The sequence below is a fragment of the Gadus chalcogrammus genome, chromosome 9 (genome assembly GCF_026213295.1).
Source record: "Gadus chalcogrammus isolate NIFS_2021 chromosome 9, NIFS_Gcha_1.0, whole genome shotgun sequence".
Taxonomy (NCBI): domain Eukaryota; kingdom Metazoa; phylum Chordata; class Actinopteri; order Gadiformes; family Gadidae; genus Gadus; species Gadus chalcogrammus.
Window position 1 is genome coordinate 9140434 of NC_079420.1, and position 14912 is coordinate 9155345.

Below are 14912 nucleotides of genomic sequence, written 5' to 3' on the forward strand. Positions count from 1 at the left end.
GAACCAATTTTACTCTACTCTTGTACTTTTCTGATTCTGATTCCGATTCTTATACTCAGTCTGCGCCCTGCAGCCAAAAGCCCACTTCTAAAGCGTATTTAATGTATTTAAAACACGCAGCTTCTAGTGGGCGTTGGGGTGCATCTTTAACCAACGAGAATCGGCATACCAAAGCAGGAGAGACAAACAGAAAGGGAAAAGGGGCCGGAGGGGGAGGGGGAGGAGAGCGCAAAGGAGCGAGGTGAGCCACGATCTGCTCATTCAGTTGGACTGATGAGCGCAGAGCTCCACGGACTATCAAGAGGAACCAAGAAGCGATCCTAACCTGGACCCGGTGCGTACTCCTCTACCAGAGCCTCTCCACAACAAGCCGATGCCATAGACCTGACCGGGGATCAACCAGGGAACCACCAGGGATCAACCAGGGAACCGCCAGGGATCAACCAGGGACCCGCACACCAAAGTAATTTCAGCCAGCAGCTCAGTGTCTGTCAGCAGAGGTGAGACGCGCTTTTTTTTTTTTTAACGTTATTGTGTTGTTTTCGTCATCGTTTCTTGCGGAAAAACTATTTAATTAATGAAAATACAAAAGCATAACGATCAAATATGAACGTTTAAATATTAAGCATCATGTTGGACTTTGTAATCTGCAGCGCATTAAAGATGGTTCAATTTCTGAAAAAACAGACAAAGAAATAAACAAGAGTTAAATCCTTTAATCTGATAAGGCTGCACATTGTCAAACTTTTGCTTTGATAATTTTTTGCTCTTAGCCTATATATTTTCTCTTCAAATAAGATCAGGTCATAACAGCAGAAATCTCAAAACAAAAAGAAATATCGAAAACGAATTTTAAATCCCAACATGCAGAGATGACACAAAGTCATTTTAAGATGAACGATGAATAACCCACATGTCCGGTAGAGCCGTTAGGGTGGAGCAGCTGAGACGGTGCAGCTTTCAGCTGATCTCCCCCTGTGTAAAAAGCATCCACATGCCTTTCAACACGGGCTGCAACGGTATCTGCTAGTTGCGCTGCAAATTAGTTTCATCTGCAGTGTTTTGTCAGCGAAGGCATCCCACACGTGAAGTTATAAGGAACGAAATATTTCATGACATCTGGTTTAATCTAAATACAACCTATTTTCCAAATCCAGCAGCTCACCCTGTCATTTGTGATGATAAAAAAATGACTCAAACTATACAAGTGGTTTGTTTCCATTGCGTTTAATGTGAAATCCTCGAGTGTTCTTGAGTTCTGCACAGATACGAGTGAGTATCGGTGGGTCCAGAGTCGCCTCAGCGGAGATAATGACAGGCAGGCAGCGCCTGTACTTCAAACGGGAATGCATGCATTCGCCCTGATATACATCGCTGCGTGTTGCTTACAGCCGCAGCTGTTTCTCTTTTGCAGCCTACCTTTCGTTTATTTTATTAAGAAATAATTGTAATCCGTGCTTTTCAAGTGTATGCTTGCGAAACTGATTATTGGCAGATTATTTGTCCACTGACGACATGGGCATGAAAATACGTGTTTCCCTTTATCGTGGGATTTTCTATTGAATACGTTTTTCCACTGTTATCTCTGAGTAACCACCTTACCATCGCCACCAAACTCCCCAACCAATCACATCTCTATCTCTCTTCGCCCTCCTCCGTCGATCCCGCCCTCTTTCTCTCCCTCCACCTCCTTGTCCCTCTCTCCGGCCCCCCTCAATCTCTCTCCTTCTCCTTTCTTCTCTCCATCTCCCATTCCCTTTTCTTTCTTTCACACACACGCGCAGACACGCACACACAAACACACACGCACACACGCACACACAAACACACACACACACACACACCATTCATGTCTCCATGGTAACCAGCCATTAATTGATCAATTCACATCGCATTTTCATTGGACCATCGAGTACGTTGAACTTGCATATAGCGGCGCCCTTTCAGGGTCCAACGCCGCGCATTTCTATTATTCACGTTGAGTTACTGCCTTGCTCATCACGAGAAGGCGGCGCCCGATGTGTGATGGATGGCATTCCGAAGGTGGGCTTTCCGTTTCATCCACATCTCCTCGCTCCAGTCTCATTGGGGGTAGAAGCTCAGCACCGCTGATGTCTTTTAATTCAGCCTGGCCGGTGGCTCCGGGCCCCCTGAATGTGTCGCTCGGTCCCCTGATGAAACCCATGCAGCCGAGGCTCAAGGCTTGTTGCATGCTCGAGGGTGTGCAATGGCCAACCTGCCAATCACCATTTCAAAGTAGCCTGCATGCCAGAGATCTCCACAGGAGGGGGGGGGGTGGGGGTATTTCTCAGTTGCATTATGGGAAAGCACGTTTATTTATCTCAAGGGTGTACTTTACAGCTGTAAAACACGGTGGTTTTATGTTAAGTGAGGGTGGACTGAGCCTGCATCGCTTATGGCTGTAGGGGATTTTATATTTTCATGGAAAACATTGACACATAGGTGTGGAAAACAAATAAATAATGCAATGAAAATGTATTTATTCATGCTTATATTTGTATTTCAGCAGCATTCAATGTGATCCGAGTCCATTCTCTAGAAATATACGTATTTAGGATATATCATTTGGGAGTAAGCATCCCGCCACACACACGTGTATGCATTTTGCTACACACACACACACATAAGCACACACAACCACACAAACACACAGACACACACACACACACACACACACACACACACACACACACACACACACACACACACACAGACACACACACACACACACACACACACACACACACACACACACACACACACACACACACACACACACACACACACACACACACGCATATGTAATCCTAGTGTTCCAACAGGGTGATCTGGTGAGGAAAGTGAGGGTGAGGAGGTGAGGTGAGGAGGACTAGAGACTACAGAACAGATGGTCCAGACAGCCCACAGAGGTGAACACCATCTGATATTTCCTCAAAGCCACAATGCTGCTGTGCTTTTGATTCCAGGTTCTGACCTATTTGCTAGAATGGACACTGTGAAGCGGGGGGTGGGGGGGGGGGGGGGTGGATCACATGAACTAGTGCTTGTATCAGTCAAAGTTACGCCAAAGATCAGGACACGCACAAGAGCAAGCTGTTTCTTTGCATTTCATTCATGAATTTTAATTGTATAAAACACACACACACACGCACACACTCACAATCACACACATACAGACACACACAGTACAGAGTCTAGCACCAGGAATTTATGGCAAAGTTGAACCGTGTCCAGAGCTATTGTCGCTGTTTTGGATCTTTTCCTTATCCCTGGGCCAACAGAGAATGTCTGCTATGATCTCCAAATACTTCATTATTCAACCGGGCATCTAGAAAACGAGCCTGCTGTGTGGGTGTGTGTGCCAAAGAGAGAGAAAAATACAGAAAAGCGCGCGAGAGAGAGAGAGAGAGAGAGAGAGAGAGAGAGAGAGAGAGAGAGAGAGAGAGAGAGAGAGAGAGAGAGAGAGAGAGAGAGAGAGAGAGAGAGAGAGAGAGAAAAAGACAAAGAGACCGACAAAAAGGAAGAGAGAGACGGGCAGGGCGATAGAAAGAGATAGAGATAATTTATATGAGGGATAGGATGGAGAGATCGAGAGCCAGATCAATAGAAAAACAAGGAGAGACATAATAAGACATATAGAGGGAGAAAACCTGTGACAAAAGAGCTGGAGGAGGGGAGAGGTGGGAAGAGAGAGATGGAGATTGGAGAGAGAGAGAGAGAGAATACGTGTGTAATACAGACACAAAGTGTGTGAAGAGAAGGGAGAGGGAGAATATAAAAGAGAGCCCTAATGAGTATGAGAGAGAAATGGAGATGGAGATGGAGAAATAAAGAGGGAGAGAGAGCAAGGGATGTAAGGGAGAGCGAGAGAGAGAGTGTCTGACAGAGAGAGAGAGAGAGAGGGAGAGAGAGAGGGAGAGAGAGAGAGAGAGAGAGAGAGAGAGAGAGAGAGAGAGAGAGAGAGAGAGATGGATTGATTTGGGGAGATGGCCCTGGAGTAAGGCGAAGAGATAGAGAAATGAAACGGAATGAAGTATGTGATGAACGAGAGACGAGAGGAGCAGAACGGAAGAGTTCATGGCACTACAAAGACTGCCCCACACATACGTGTGTGTATTCACATGCACATGTGTGTGTTTATTGGTTTTGTGTGTATGTGTGTGTGTGTGTGTGTGTACGTAAGTGCATATATGTGTGTGTCCGTTTCTCTTTGTGTGTGTGTGTGTGTGTGTGTGTGTGTGTGTGTGTGTGTGTGTGTGTGTGTGTGTGTGTGTGTGTGCATGAAGGAATGCATGAATACGTTGTGTATGTGAATGGGTTTGTATATGAGTCTGGGCATATATGTCTATGTGTGTGCATGCGTGCATGCGTGTGTGTGTGTGTGTCGCGCGCGAGAGAGTAATGTTGGGCAGATTGCGCCGCATCGTTGTGTACCCCCCCAATACGGACGCGCACCACCTCCCCTCCATAGAGCTCCTCTGTGGAGCGCTGGGCCATCCAACCAGTGGCCATCCAACCAGTGCCCTGCCATAATCCTCCTGGGAAGACACAGGAGCTGCCAAAACACCGTTGCCCAACCTCCTCTGTCACCGCTGCCTTCTGTTCATCCATCTCTCTCGCCTACTGACGTGTCAACCCCTCCCTCCTCCCTCCGTCCTCCCTCCCTCCTCCCTGTCCCTCCTAATCCGTCCCAAACATGTATGTGTCTGTGCACGTCCGTCGGTGTGGCTAAGAGCAGCTCACAGGTCGTTTTTCCAGTTCTTACATGGAGATCCATCTCCCACCCAGTAGACTTGGCATCAATCCGCCAAATGTGAGTAATATGCTTCCCCCCCCCCCCCCCCCCCCCCCCTTTCTTTTGTGCGTGTATGTGTTTTTGTGTGTGTTTGTGTGTGTTTGTTTGTCCTTGAAGTTCCTGCTGCCCATAGAGGCAATGTTTCAGTTGTCAGAGGGCTGAACAGAGCAGCTTCTTTCCCATGGGCTGACCACACAATGAGGTTGGCTCTCCGCTCTACTGTGTGACAGCATCACAACAGAAAACAGAAACGCAGGCTTTCAACCGGGCCAGCCTTGCAGGCGGTTCGGCGATAGATCTCAGCTGGCCGCCCTCGGGGAGAGGGGGGGGAGGGGGGCGGGGCTGGGGGGATACGAGATATCATGAAACGACCAAACCACTCACTTTGAGAAGAGGAATGAAAAATGTAAATTCAACATGTCAGTGCTATCCCTCCTCATTGTCGTTGCTCCTTTTTTTGTTTCATCTCGTCTCGCTGAGATAACGAATCCCCAAGGAGGTCTTCGGGTGGCTTCGAGTTGTGAGTGAATACTACTGAGCCAAAATACAGATGGCATCGAGGCTTGCACCACCACACTGCGCATAGATTCCTTGACACCGTATGCAGTGCTTCGGCTGCGTGAAGTGGTTGCTGTTGTGCTTTTATTCCCACTTGTCAATCAGGTGTCAGGAAATGTAATGGGTTCACCTGGGCCAGGTCAGGTGAAAGGTTGCCACCGCTATCTTCTAAAGCCATAGTGACAGTATCAGTGAGGTGAAGTCAACGGGTCAGGTTATTTACAGCCAAGCAGATTATCACATAGAAGGACAGCACAATTATGGAAATGTTTTATCTTCTAGTGGGAACTCAAGTCTGATGATAAAGGTTTCACAAGCTCTCATCGGCCCTGTTTAGCAGAGGTTAGCTAGTTAGAGGTTGAGGTTACATGTTTAGCTGGAGGTTAGCTAGTTAGAGTGTGGGGTTACATGTTTAGCTAGAGGCTAGCTAGTTAGAGGTTGTCGCTAAATGTTTAGCTAGAGGCTAGCTAGTCAGAGGTTGAGGTTACATTTTTCTGATCCCATCATGCACCTGGAACAAGTATCATCAGACATCAGGTTAGTAAGGAAAATTGAGGAAGGGTGGTACTGATGGAGGTAGTGGTGGTGGTGGTGGTGGAGGAGGTGGTGGTGTTAGTTAAGCCAGTGGTGGTAGTGATGGTGGTGGGGGTGGTAGTGATGGAGGTGGTGGTGGTTGTAGTGATGGAGGTGGTGGTGGTGGTGGTTGTAGTGATGGAGGTGGTGGTGGTTGTGGAGGTAATGGTGGTGGTAGTGATGGAGGTTGTGGTGGGGTAGTTGATGTGGTGGTGTCAGTGTTAGATGTAGGGGAGCTTCACAAAGGGTAGAGGTTGTCTTCGTTCTCTCCCTTGCCCCCAAAGGCCCCCCCATTGACAACAATCCCTCCATTGTGGTCCAACAAAAGCATAATAATGTAAGCACATTAAGAGAATCATTAAACGCATGGTCCAACACTTCTAAAGAATCGCCCTGGGAAACAATGGCTCCGATTTGTTTTGGTTATTAGATGGACCGGCATTGGCCTCTTGGGGTTTTGTCTTGCTATATAAATGAATATGAAACGTTCTGAATATCGTTTTGAACGGTGCCCGATCTACATCCTTCAAAAGCATGATTTACCGTCCCACACCGCACGCCATTGACCGGCGACCGAGATGTGATGCGATGTCATCCATACATTCTGCGACGCCTCTGTTTAACCATGACGAGAGAAGAGAAAACGGAAAAGTGGCATCGTCGCCATTGACCGCCGTGCCTCTCTCTTCCTCTTCCTCAGCCTTTCACCCCATCCCACAAATCTTAAAGTAATGGGCCCCAGAGGGAGGTTCGCGGGCCCTTTGTCCCTCGCCGGGGGTAGTCCTGCGTTATTGTCTCTCTTGAGCCATGCAAACAGCCTGAGTTGTGGGAGCACTGCACAGAGCTGCCACTCGTTCAGTTAATCGCCCAGACCTCCATCACTTTGCAACACACTGGGAGCCAGAACGGGGCTCGCATGAGAACTTCAGCATCGAGGACAATAACCCCCCCGACTCTGATGGTCAAGGGGGGGGGGGGTAACCATGGTACCCGCAACCGCCTCCCTCTCTTTCCGGAATACCCCCCCCCCCCTCTCCCCCCTATTCCCACAGGTCCTTTCATACCCTCAACCCTTCTTACCCAGCCCTCGCCCCGTGGTTTCCCCCGTAACACTGCGTCTTTCCCCCCCCTGCTAAGCTACCGATTACCCCCCCCCCCCCCCCCCCCCCCCCCCCCCTCTCCCCCGGACCAATCGCTAGCTCTGCGTGCCACGCTGATCGGCCAATCGCTGCCCAGCGGCATGTGTTTACCTCCACGGCGAGTCCCTCGGAATACACAAACACCCCCTTCATCGCCTGCTTCTCACATGTTGCGGAGGAGTTGGACGAGGGGGCGAGGGGGTGAACCCCCTCTCTCCCCTCTCTTCCCAGGGACCCACGTGCTCACGGGTTCCCAGCCCGGGGCGCTGTGAACCGGCTTCAGAGGCCTCTTGAGTGACCCATTATTCTAGGAGGGGTGGCATGTTCCAAGAGCGGCCCACCTCAATGGCCGCTGCACACAGAGACGGCTTTGTGAGGGCCCTCTTTGTCCCCCGCATTACACACTGGTTAATTAGGACGCCCTGCAGTCACCTATCGCTCCATCCATCTCTCTATCCATCTCTCTATCTCTCTATCCATCTCTTTATCTCTCTCTCTCTGTCCATCCCTCTATCTACCATATCGATCCTCCATCTCTCTATCTATATATCTTTCTATCTATCGCTCTATCTATCACTCTCTATTTATCCGTCTGTCTATCTATCTATCTATCTCTCTCTAACTATCTCTCTCTCTATCTTCCGCATCCCCCCCTCTCTCTCTCTCTCTCTCTCTCTCTCTCTCTCTCTCTCTCTCTCTCTTTATCGATTAATTCATCCATCCTTCCGTCTGCATGTCTCGCTGTCTGTCTGTCCGGAGATCCACCTGTCCACCTGTCCGGATGTCCACCTGTCCACCTCTCTGTCTGTCTCTCTCGGCGTGTCCCTGTCTCTCCGTCTGTCCTGCCTCAGAGGTCTGTGATGTCACGAGGGGCCAGGTTTTCCCAGTGTCAGGGGGGTCTGAGTGAGTCATGTTCATACTGGTGTTGTTCTGGGTTACTCAGAGAACCCTCTGAGCTGTCTTTAGGCATGCCTTGCTCATGGGGGGTGGGGGGTGGGGGGAGGTGCCCTCAGGGCCCAATCAACCAATGGGAATGTGACTCATGCCACTAATGTGCACCGGTTTATTGAATTGATCGTGATTGAACCCGACCACAGGGAAGACTGTCATCACTGGTGGGCAGACAGAGTGCGGTTGTTCAGCCGCTCTGAATGGCATTCCGGAGGGTTCTGTGTGCGGCTAAAGAAATATTTACATAGTTTGACAAAGTAGGCTTGGGGAAACGCTGTGGCGGAAAGAACAACAGTGTGCTGCAGGCCAGATCACGGCGCATGCACCCCCCTGAACAGGGCGTGTGTGTTTCAGATGCCAAGGGTCCACCAATCGGAATAGTGCCGCACTCGGAAACGCACACGCAACAGGAGGACATTCCACAGAGCCACGGACGGTGTCCTGATCTGAAAGGGTCCACGACGCGGTTCTGAAAGGAGAGCACACGGTGCCAATCCCCCTCAAAAAAAGAGAGGGTTTGTTAAAACTCTCTGTTAATCGCTTACATGTTTCCAATCGAGCCCAGCTGCAAGTCTACAGAATCTCATAACAGAGTCTCGTGGCTTTAATGTTTAATTAATAAACCCAGCGCTGCAATACTCTGAGAAGTGCAATATCTGTACCCTCCCTTATGGTAAGTCCTTTCAATAGGCCCAGGAGTAATTGTTCTTAAAACCTTGACTAGTTCGCTCTCCGGTTTTTAATAAACCTGGTGATAATTATCAGCCCGTCCTGTTGTGTTCCCCGCCTACCTCGGTTAATAATAAAGAGCCTGTGGTTTACGGCGGAGCTGTGAGAGCAGACGACACACAAACACCTCCCCCAGACTCCATAATTGGGCTCAGAGGAACCAAGAGGCCAATGGGAAGGTGTGGAGAGGACATGTGACGGCTGAATCTGTTGAAATGGTGGATGAAGGCTTGAGTTATAGGAGCCAATTGTGACAGCAGTATTGCGTTGCCTATGTTATAATTGAATAAAAAAAATAAAAAAAATAAGAGAGTTGTGTTTAAAATATAAATGGATTATAAACAAATATTACAGTAACGGAAATTACAGTCTTGGTAATAGGTAACAATTCAGATGGAAAGATAAAGTATGAAATCCTATGAACTTATCTTGGAGGACAGAGACAATAGAGACAGATAATGCCAGAAGCGACAGAACAGTAACAAATCCTACATAGTATGTCAGAGTATGGAATGATTACAATTTCCTCCCTGCTCTTGTCAAACTGCCTTTTTCGAACGCATTAGCGGGGAGAGAATCACGATTAATTCACATGTGCATGCACAGGACGAAGGTGAAGATTGCACATTCACACACAACAAACAACAAGGCCTTGTTGGAATGTGTGCTGAAGCGTCAACACATATGGTGGACTCCAATATATTAGTTTTAATGAGCATTGCATGTTTCCTGCTGGCTGTTGCCATATGGTGCTTCTTTGTGACACACAAAGGTAAGACGAGCACTATCAATGTGTTTAGGTCTGCAGGCCTTTCCTATGAATTCCCCATCGTTGGAGCCTATAAGATACGGGAAAAACAGAAATATCCCTCAACAGTACATCAATATGGAATCATGTTGTGAATAATACATTAGACTCTGGTATCACTAATATGGGTTAATATTTTAATGGGAAGTGTTATGGAGAACATGTTACGGGCAAAGACATGCCAGAGGCAAACATGGCCGAGTGGTGCTATAAAATATCCGATGAATACAATTGAGAATGTCAACGATCTGGAAGTCTTTCAATTATGTTGTGTGTGTGTGTGTGTGTGTGTGTGTGTGTATGTGTGTGTGTGTGTGTGTGTGTCTGTGTGTGTGTATGTGTGTATTTTTGTGTCGGTTTCTCTGTGTGTGTGTGTGTGTGTGTGTGTGTGTGTGTGTGTGTGTGTGTGTGTGTGTGTGTGTGTGTGTGTGTGTATCTGTGTTTCTGTGTGAGCAGAGAGGAACAGATCCATCTGGACCCTCGCCGCCTGGGCTGTTTAATTAGAGAGGGAACATCTATCTACAGCCCTACTCTTAATGGCCACGGCAGAGCTAGACCCTGACCCTCTCATCCCTTCACCCTCTCACTCCCAGCCTCTCATCCATTCACCCTCTCACCCCCAGCCTCTCATCCCTTCACCCTCTCATCCCTCACCCTCTCATCCATTCACCCTCTCACCCCCAGCCTCTCATCCCTTCACCCTCTCACCCCCAGCCTCTCATCCCTTCACCCTCTCACCCCCAGCCTCTCATCCCTTCACTCTCTCATCCCTCACCCTCTCATCGCCTCAGTCAGCCCTTCCCCTTCTCCTCCTCACATCCCTTCACCCACTCACCCCTTCAACCCTTCACCCTGTCACCCTGGCCCTGATAGCACAGGGGAAGATATCAGGGGAGATTTATGAGCTTGTGAGGCAACATTACGATAGTGGGCGCTTTTGTGTGTGTTTGTGTGTGTGTGTCTGTGTCTGTGTGTGTATGGATGTGTGTTAGAGAGAGAGAAGGAGAGAGAGATTGCTCTGTTATATAGGTGAGGTTGAGCGCAGGTGTGTGTATGTTTACTTTATATATATGTATATATTATATATATATATAATATATATATATATATATATATATATATATATATATTATATATATGTATATACTTATGGATTGTAGATATTTATATACAGTACATAGTATATATATTGAGAGAGAGAGCGATCAGAATGTGTATATACAGTATGTGTGTTTGTGTGTGTGTGTGTGTGTGTGTGTGTGTGTGTGTGTGTGTGTGTGTGTGTGTGTGTGTGTGTGTGTGTGTGTGTGTGTGTGTGTGTGTGTGTGTGTGTGTGTGTGTGTGTGTGTGGGAGTTGTGTATCTATATTCTGAGAGAGAGAGCGAGGTCAGAATGTGTATCTCTCTGCGTCCTGGTGGATGCGTGTGTGAGTGGGCGGTGACTCTGACATGTCATCGCTCTGTTGCGCGGTGAATTGTGTTGTAATCATATTTCACGGGCCGGGCCGCCTGACAACACAGACCTAAGCCCCCTGGGACTCACACTCACAACCTCACCACAATAACACTGCGGCCCCCTGAAGAGGCCTGATCCATTGAGACCCGGGTCTTATGCCCATGTTCTGAAGCTCTCCTGTAACCCTCACCTTCTCCTCCCCATTGCCGCCCTCCCCCACATCTCATCCGGCATTCCTTTGTCTTCCATTCCAGTATTTTCCATCCCCCCCCACCTTCAGGCAATACATCCCCTCCCCCTTCTCCCCCATCTCCCCCTTCTCCCCGCACCCCTGCTCCAACCACCACCATCATGCATCTATAACCCATAATGCTCCTCCCTGTCTCTCTCTCCCTCTCCCTCTCCCTTTCTCTCCCTCTCCCTTTCTCTACCTCTCCCTAACTCTCCCTCTCACTTCCTCTTTCTCTCACTCTCCATTTCTGTCCCTTCCTATCCCTGGGTTCATGTGTGAAAAGTTATCTTTAGTTCAAACACACATTTATAGTGTGTTTATAGTTATTTTTGCTGGATATAAAATGCATATGCTTATGACTAGGGTAGATTCTACCAACAGACATATGCATATGATTAGGGTATGTGTTAACGACATATATATGCATATGATTATGGTATGTGCTAACAACAGACATATGCATATGATTAGGGTAACAGCCTGGGGAATTGCTGTGTGTATTCGATAGATGCATTCAATATTTTCATTTGTAATTCCCGTAGACTTTCTACGGGAATTACATTTCCTTCTCTATCGTGCCTCTACATCACTCACTCACTCACTCACTCACTCACTCACTCACTCACTCACTCACTCACTCACTCACTCACTCACTCACTCTCCCTTCCTCCCTCACCTCTCTCTCTCTCTCTCTCTCTCTCTCTCTCTCTCTCTCTCTCTCTCTCTCTCTCTCTCTCTCTCTCTCTCTCTCTCTCTCCCTCTCCATCTATCTCTCTCTTCATTGCTTCCTCCTTCTCTCTTGCTCTGTCTCTCTCCCCAGCGCTCTCTGTCTGTACATCACAACAGCGGGTGTACAGTCATGTGGCTCCCTGGCTGCGTGGGGGCTGGGCTGGACCAGGGGGGAGGGAAGGAGTGAGGGGAGGATGGGGTGGGGGGTGTCTTGCCTACACTAACTGGAGGATTTAATGAGCTCCTGTGGGGGAATCTCAACGGAACGCATCAAAAGACACGCATCCATTGGATTATCATTATCTGAATTTTGCCAGCACTGCTTCACAGATGCGGCTGAGATGTGGGTGGTGGTGGTGGTGGTGGTGGTGGTGGTGGTTGTGGTGGTGGTGGTGGCTGCGAACAGTCAATGCAATGGAAACCATGACAACTCAATCTATACACATTCTGAATACTTTCTTGCTTCCAAAGATTCAGTTGGGTGGTTAGCCCACCCAACTAACGACTATGGCCACCAGGTAAAAATGGTCTAATAGGAGAGAGAAAGAGAGAGAGAGGGAGAGAGAGAGAGAGAGAGAGAGAGAGAGAGAGGTGGGGGGAGAGAGATGAGAGAGATAGAGAGAGGGGGGAGGGAGGGATGGGAGAGAGAGAGAGGGAGAGAGAGAGAGAGAGAGAGAGAGAGAGAGAGAGAGAGAGAGAGAGAGAGTGAGTGAGAGAGAGAGAGAGAGAGAGAGAGAGAGAGAGAGAGAGAGAGAGAGAGAGAGAGAGAGAGAGAGAGAGAGAGAGATGGAGAGAGAGAGAGAGAGAGAGAGAGAGAGCGAGAGAGAGAAAGGGAGGTGAAATCCTATTGGACAGCCTTGGCAGATGAAAGCCCTATATGGCTTGGGAGCTCTATAGCATGGGTCAGGCCAAGAGATGGATTATCTGAGCTTTTGAGGCGTGGCTCACTTTAAATGCATGGAGGATAGGAGAGAGAGAAGATATACATATATCTATATCTATGATATGTGTGTTTGTCTATACGTTTGCGTTTGAATTTGTATTATTCTTTGCGCATGTATCTGGTTGTGTTAAATGCATGGAAGTGTGTGTGTGTGTGTATTTTTTGAGTGTGTGTGCATGTACAATTGTACACCTGTAAGTGTCTGTGCAAGCATGAGTGTGTGTGTGTGTGTGTGTGTTTGTGTGTGTTTGTGTGTGTGTGTGTGTGTATACGCGGTTTTGTTTGTGTATGTGTATGTGTGTGAGAGGTCCAGGTATGATACAAGCGTATCTTAAAGCCTCTCTCGGATAACACATGACTGTACACACCACTTTCAAACATAACCTTTCGCTCATTACCACCACACTTGACACATTTGCACACCAAACACAATGAATACAGTTGGTGTTTGGTACCCCCATTCATAATGGGGGAGGGAACGAAGGGGGGGGGGGGGGGGGGGGGGCACTTCTTGTGTGGCCCGCTAATATTTCCCCATTGTGGTGCGACGTGACCAATCTATAATTACCCTTGTGAGTGGGACTCAGCCAACAACCTCTCTCTCTCTCTCTCTCTCTCTCTCTCTCTCTCTCTCTCTCCATCTTTGTCTCTCTCTCTTTTTATCTCTCTCTCCCCCCACCAACACAATGGGTCTGTAAACACATCATTACAAACAGCCTTGGTCGCATCCCAGAGACAGTGGGCCATGCGTTCCCAGAGCCTCTCCCTCTAATCGGCGCCTCATTACGGACACAAAGACACGCAGGCAGACAAAGGGAAACCATACAGAAGGTATGAGGAGCAGGGGGGGGGGGGTGGGGGGGACGACGTATGGTTCACTCATGCATTGGCAGAATGCTGATATGTCCACCTCATGAGGTGGGTGTGAGGGCGTTGGCGGTGGGGGGTTTGGGGGGATGTGATGGGAAACTAGGGACTGTGGAATCTAAATTGGGAAATAAAACGGTTGCGGTGAGAGAGCAACCGGGGCGGGCAGCACAGCAGGGGGGGGGATTCCTTTGTTCCGTCCCGGACGCGGTACAACGTTGAACGGTTGTCGAGTACGTAATCAACAGGTGCGTACAAACGGGTCCCCGAAATAAGCACGAGGTGGTTGGTGTGTGCGTGTACGTGTGAGGGAGTGTGTGAAGATGGGATGTGAAACTAATTAGCGGAGACGGTGCTCTGTGCAGCAGAAGGGGCTGTGAGCCAGGCAGCCGGGATGCATCTACCCACCTTCTCGCCGCTAGCATCAGCGTTCTGCACCGGGGAGGGCAGGGACTAAACGACAGAGAGAATATAACGCGAATATCTCTCTCTCTCTCTCTCTCTCTCTCTCTCTCTCTCTCTCTCTCTCGCTCTCGCTCTCGCTCTCTATCTCTCTCTCTCTCTCTCTCTCTCTCTCTCTCTCTCTCTCTCTCTCTCTCTCTCTCTCTCTCCCTCTCTCTCTCTCTCTCTCTCTCCCTCTCTCTCTCTCTCTCTCTCTCTCTCTCTCTCTCTCTCTCTCTCTCTCTCTCTCTCTCACTCTCTCCCTCTGTTTATTGGGGTGGGATTTCATGCATCTGATTTGGTTTCATCGCATGGCCCTTTGCCTTCAATTCAACGCTCCTCCGCGTGGTACATACATTCTCCACAGTGCCTCTCCCAGAGGACAATAAGTACGGTTACTATTTTCTCTCAAAAAGCAAATACACCTCACACGAAAGCACACAAAGACCCAACAACGTAAAAACCTAAACGTTTAGAAGTGAACCCGTCGTAGATGTTACAATTAGCTCTTCCTTCAGCGGCGGGTCCTCAGAGCTGCAGGGAACGACAGCCGACCTCGGAGTGCATTCAGCCGCCTGGAAACCATCTCGCATACCAAATGAGGAGCGGGGACCGTCAAAGGGTGACAAAGACCCCCTTTCTGCACCCCCCCCGAGAAGAATTTATCTTCC

General features: G+C 48.6%; 1 protein-coding gene across 3 annotated transcripts in view; it reads left to right on the plus strand.

Annotated features, from left to right (window-relative positions):
- The first annotated feature begins 338 nt into the window (after window positions 1–338).
- slc1a2b (solute carrier family 1 member 2b) overlaps window positions 339–14912 on the plus strand; it is a 32346-nt gene continuing 17772 nt past the window's right edge. For 2 of the 3 annotated variants that reach the window (XM_056598711.1, XM_056598712.1), the window contains exon 1: window positions 339–500. The gene's annotated coding sequence lies outside the window, so the exon portion shown is untranslated. The remainder of the gene's footprint in view (window positions 501–14912) is intronic. The other variant, XM_056598710.1, reaches the window with a different exon arrangement.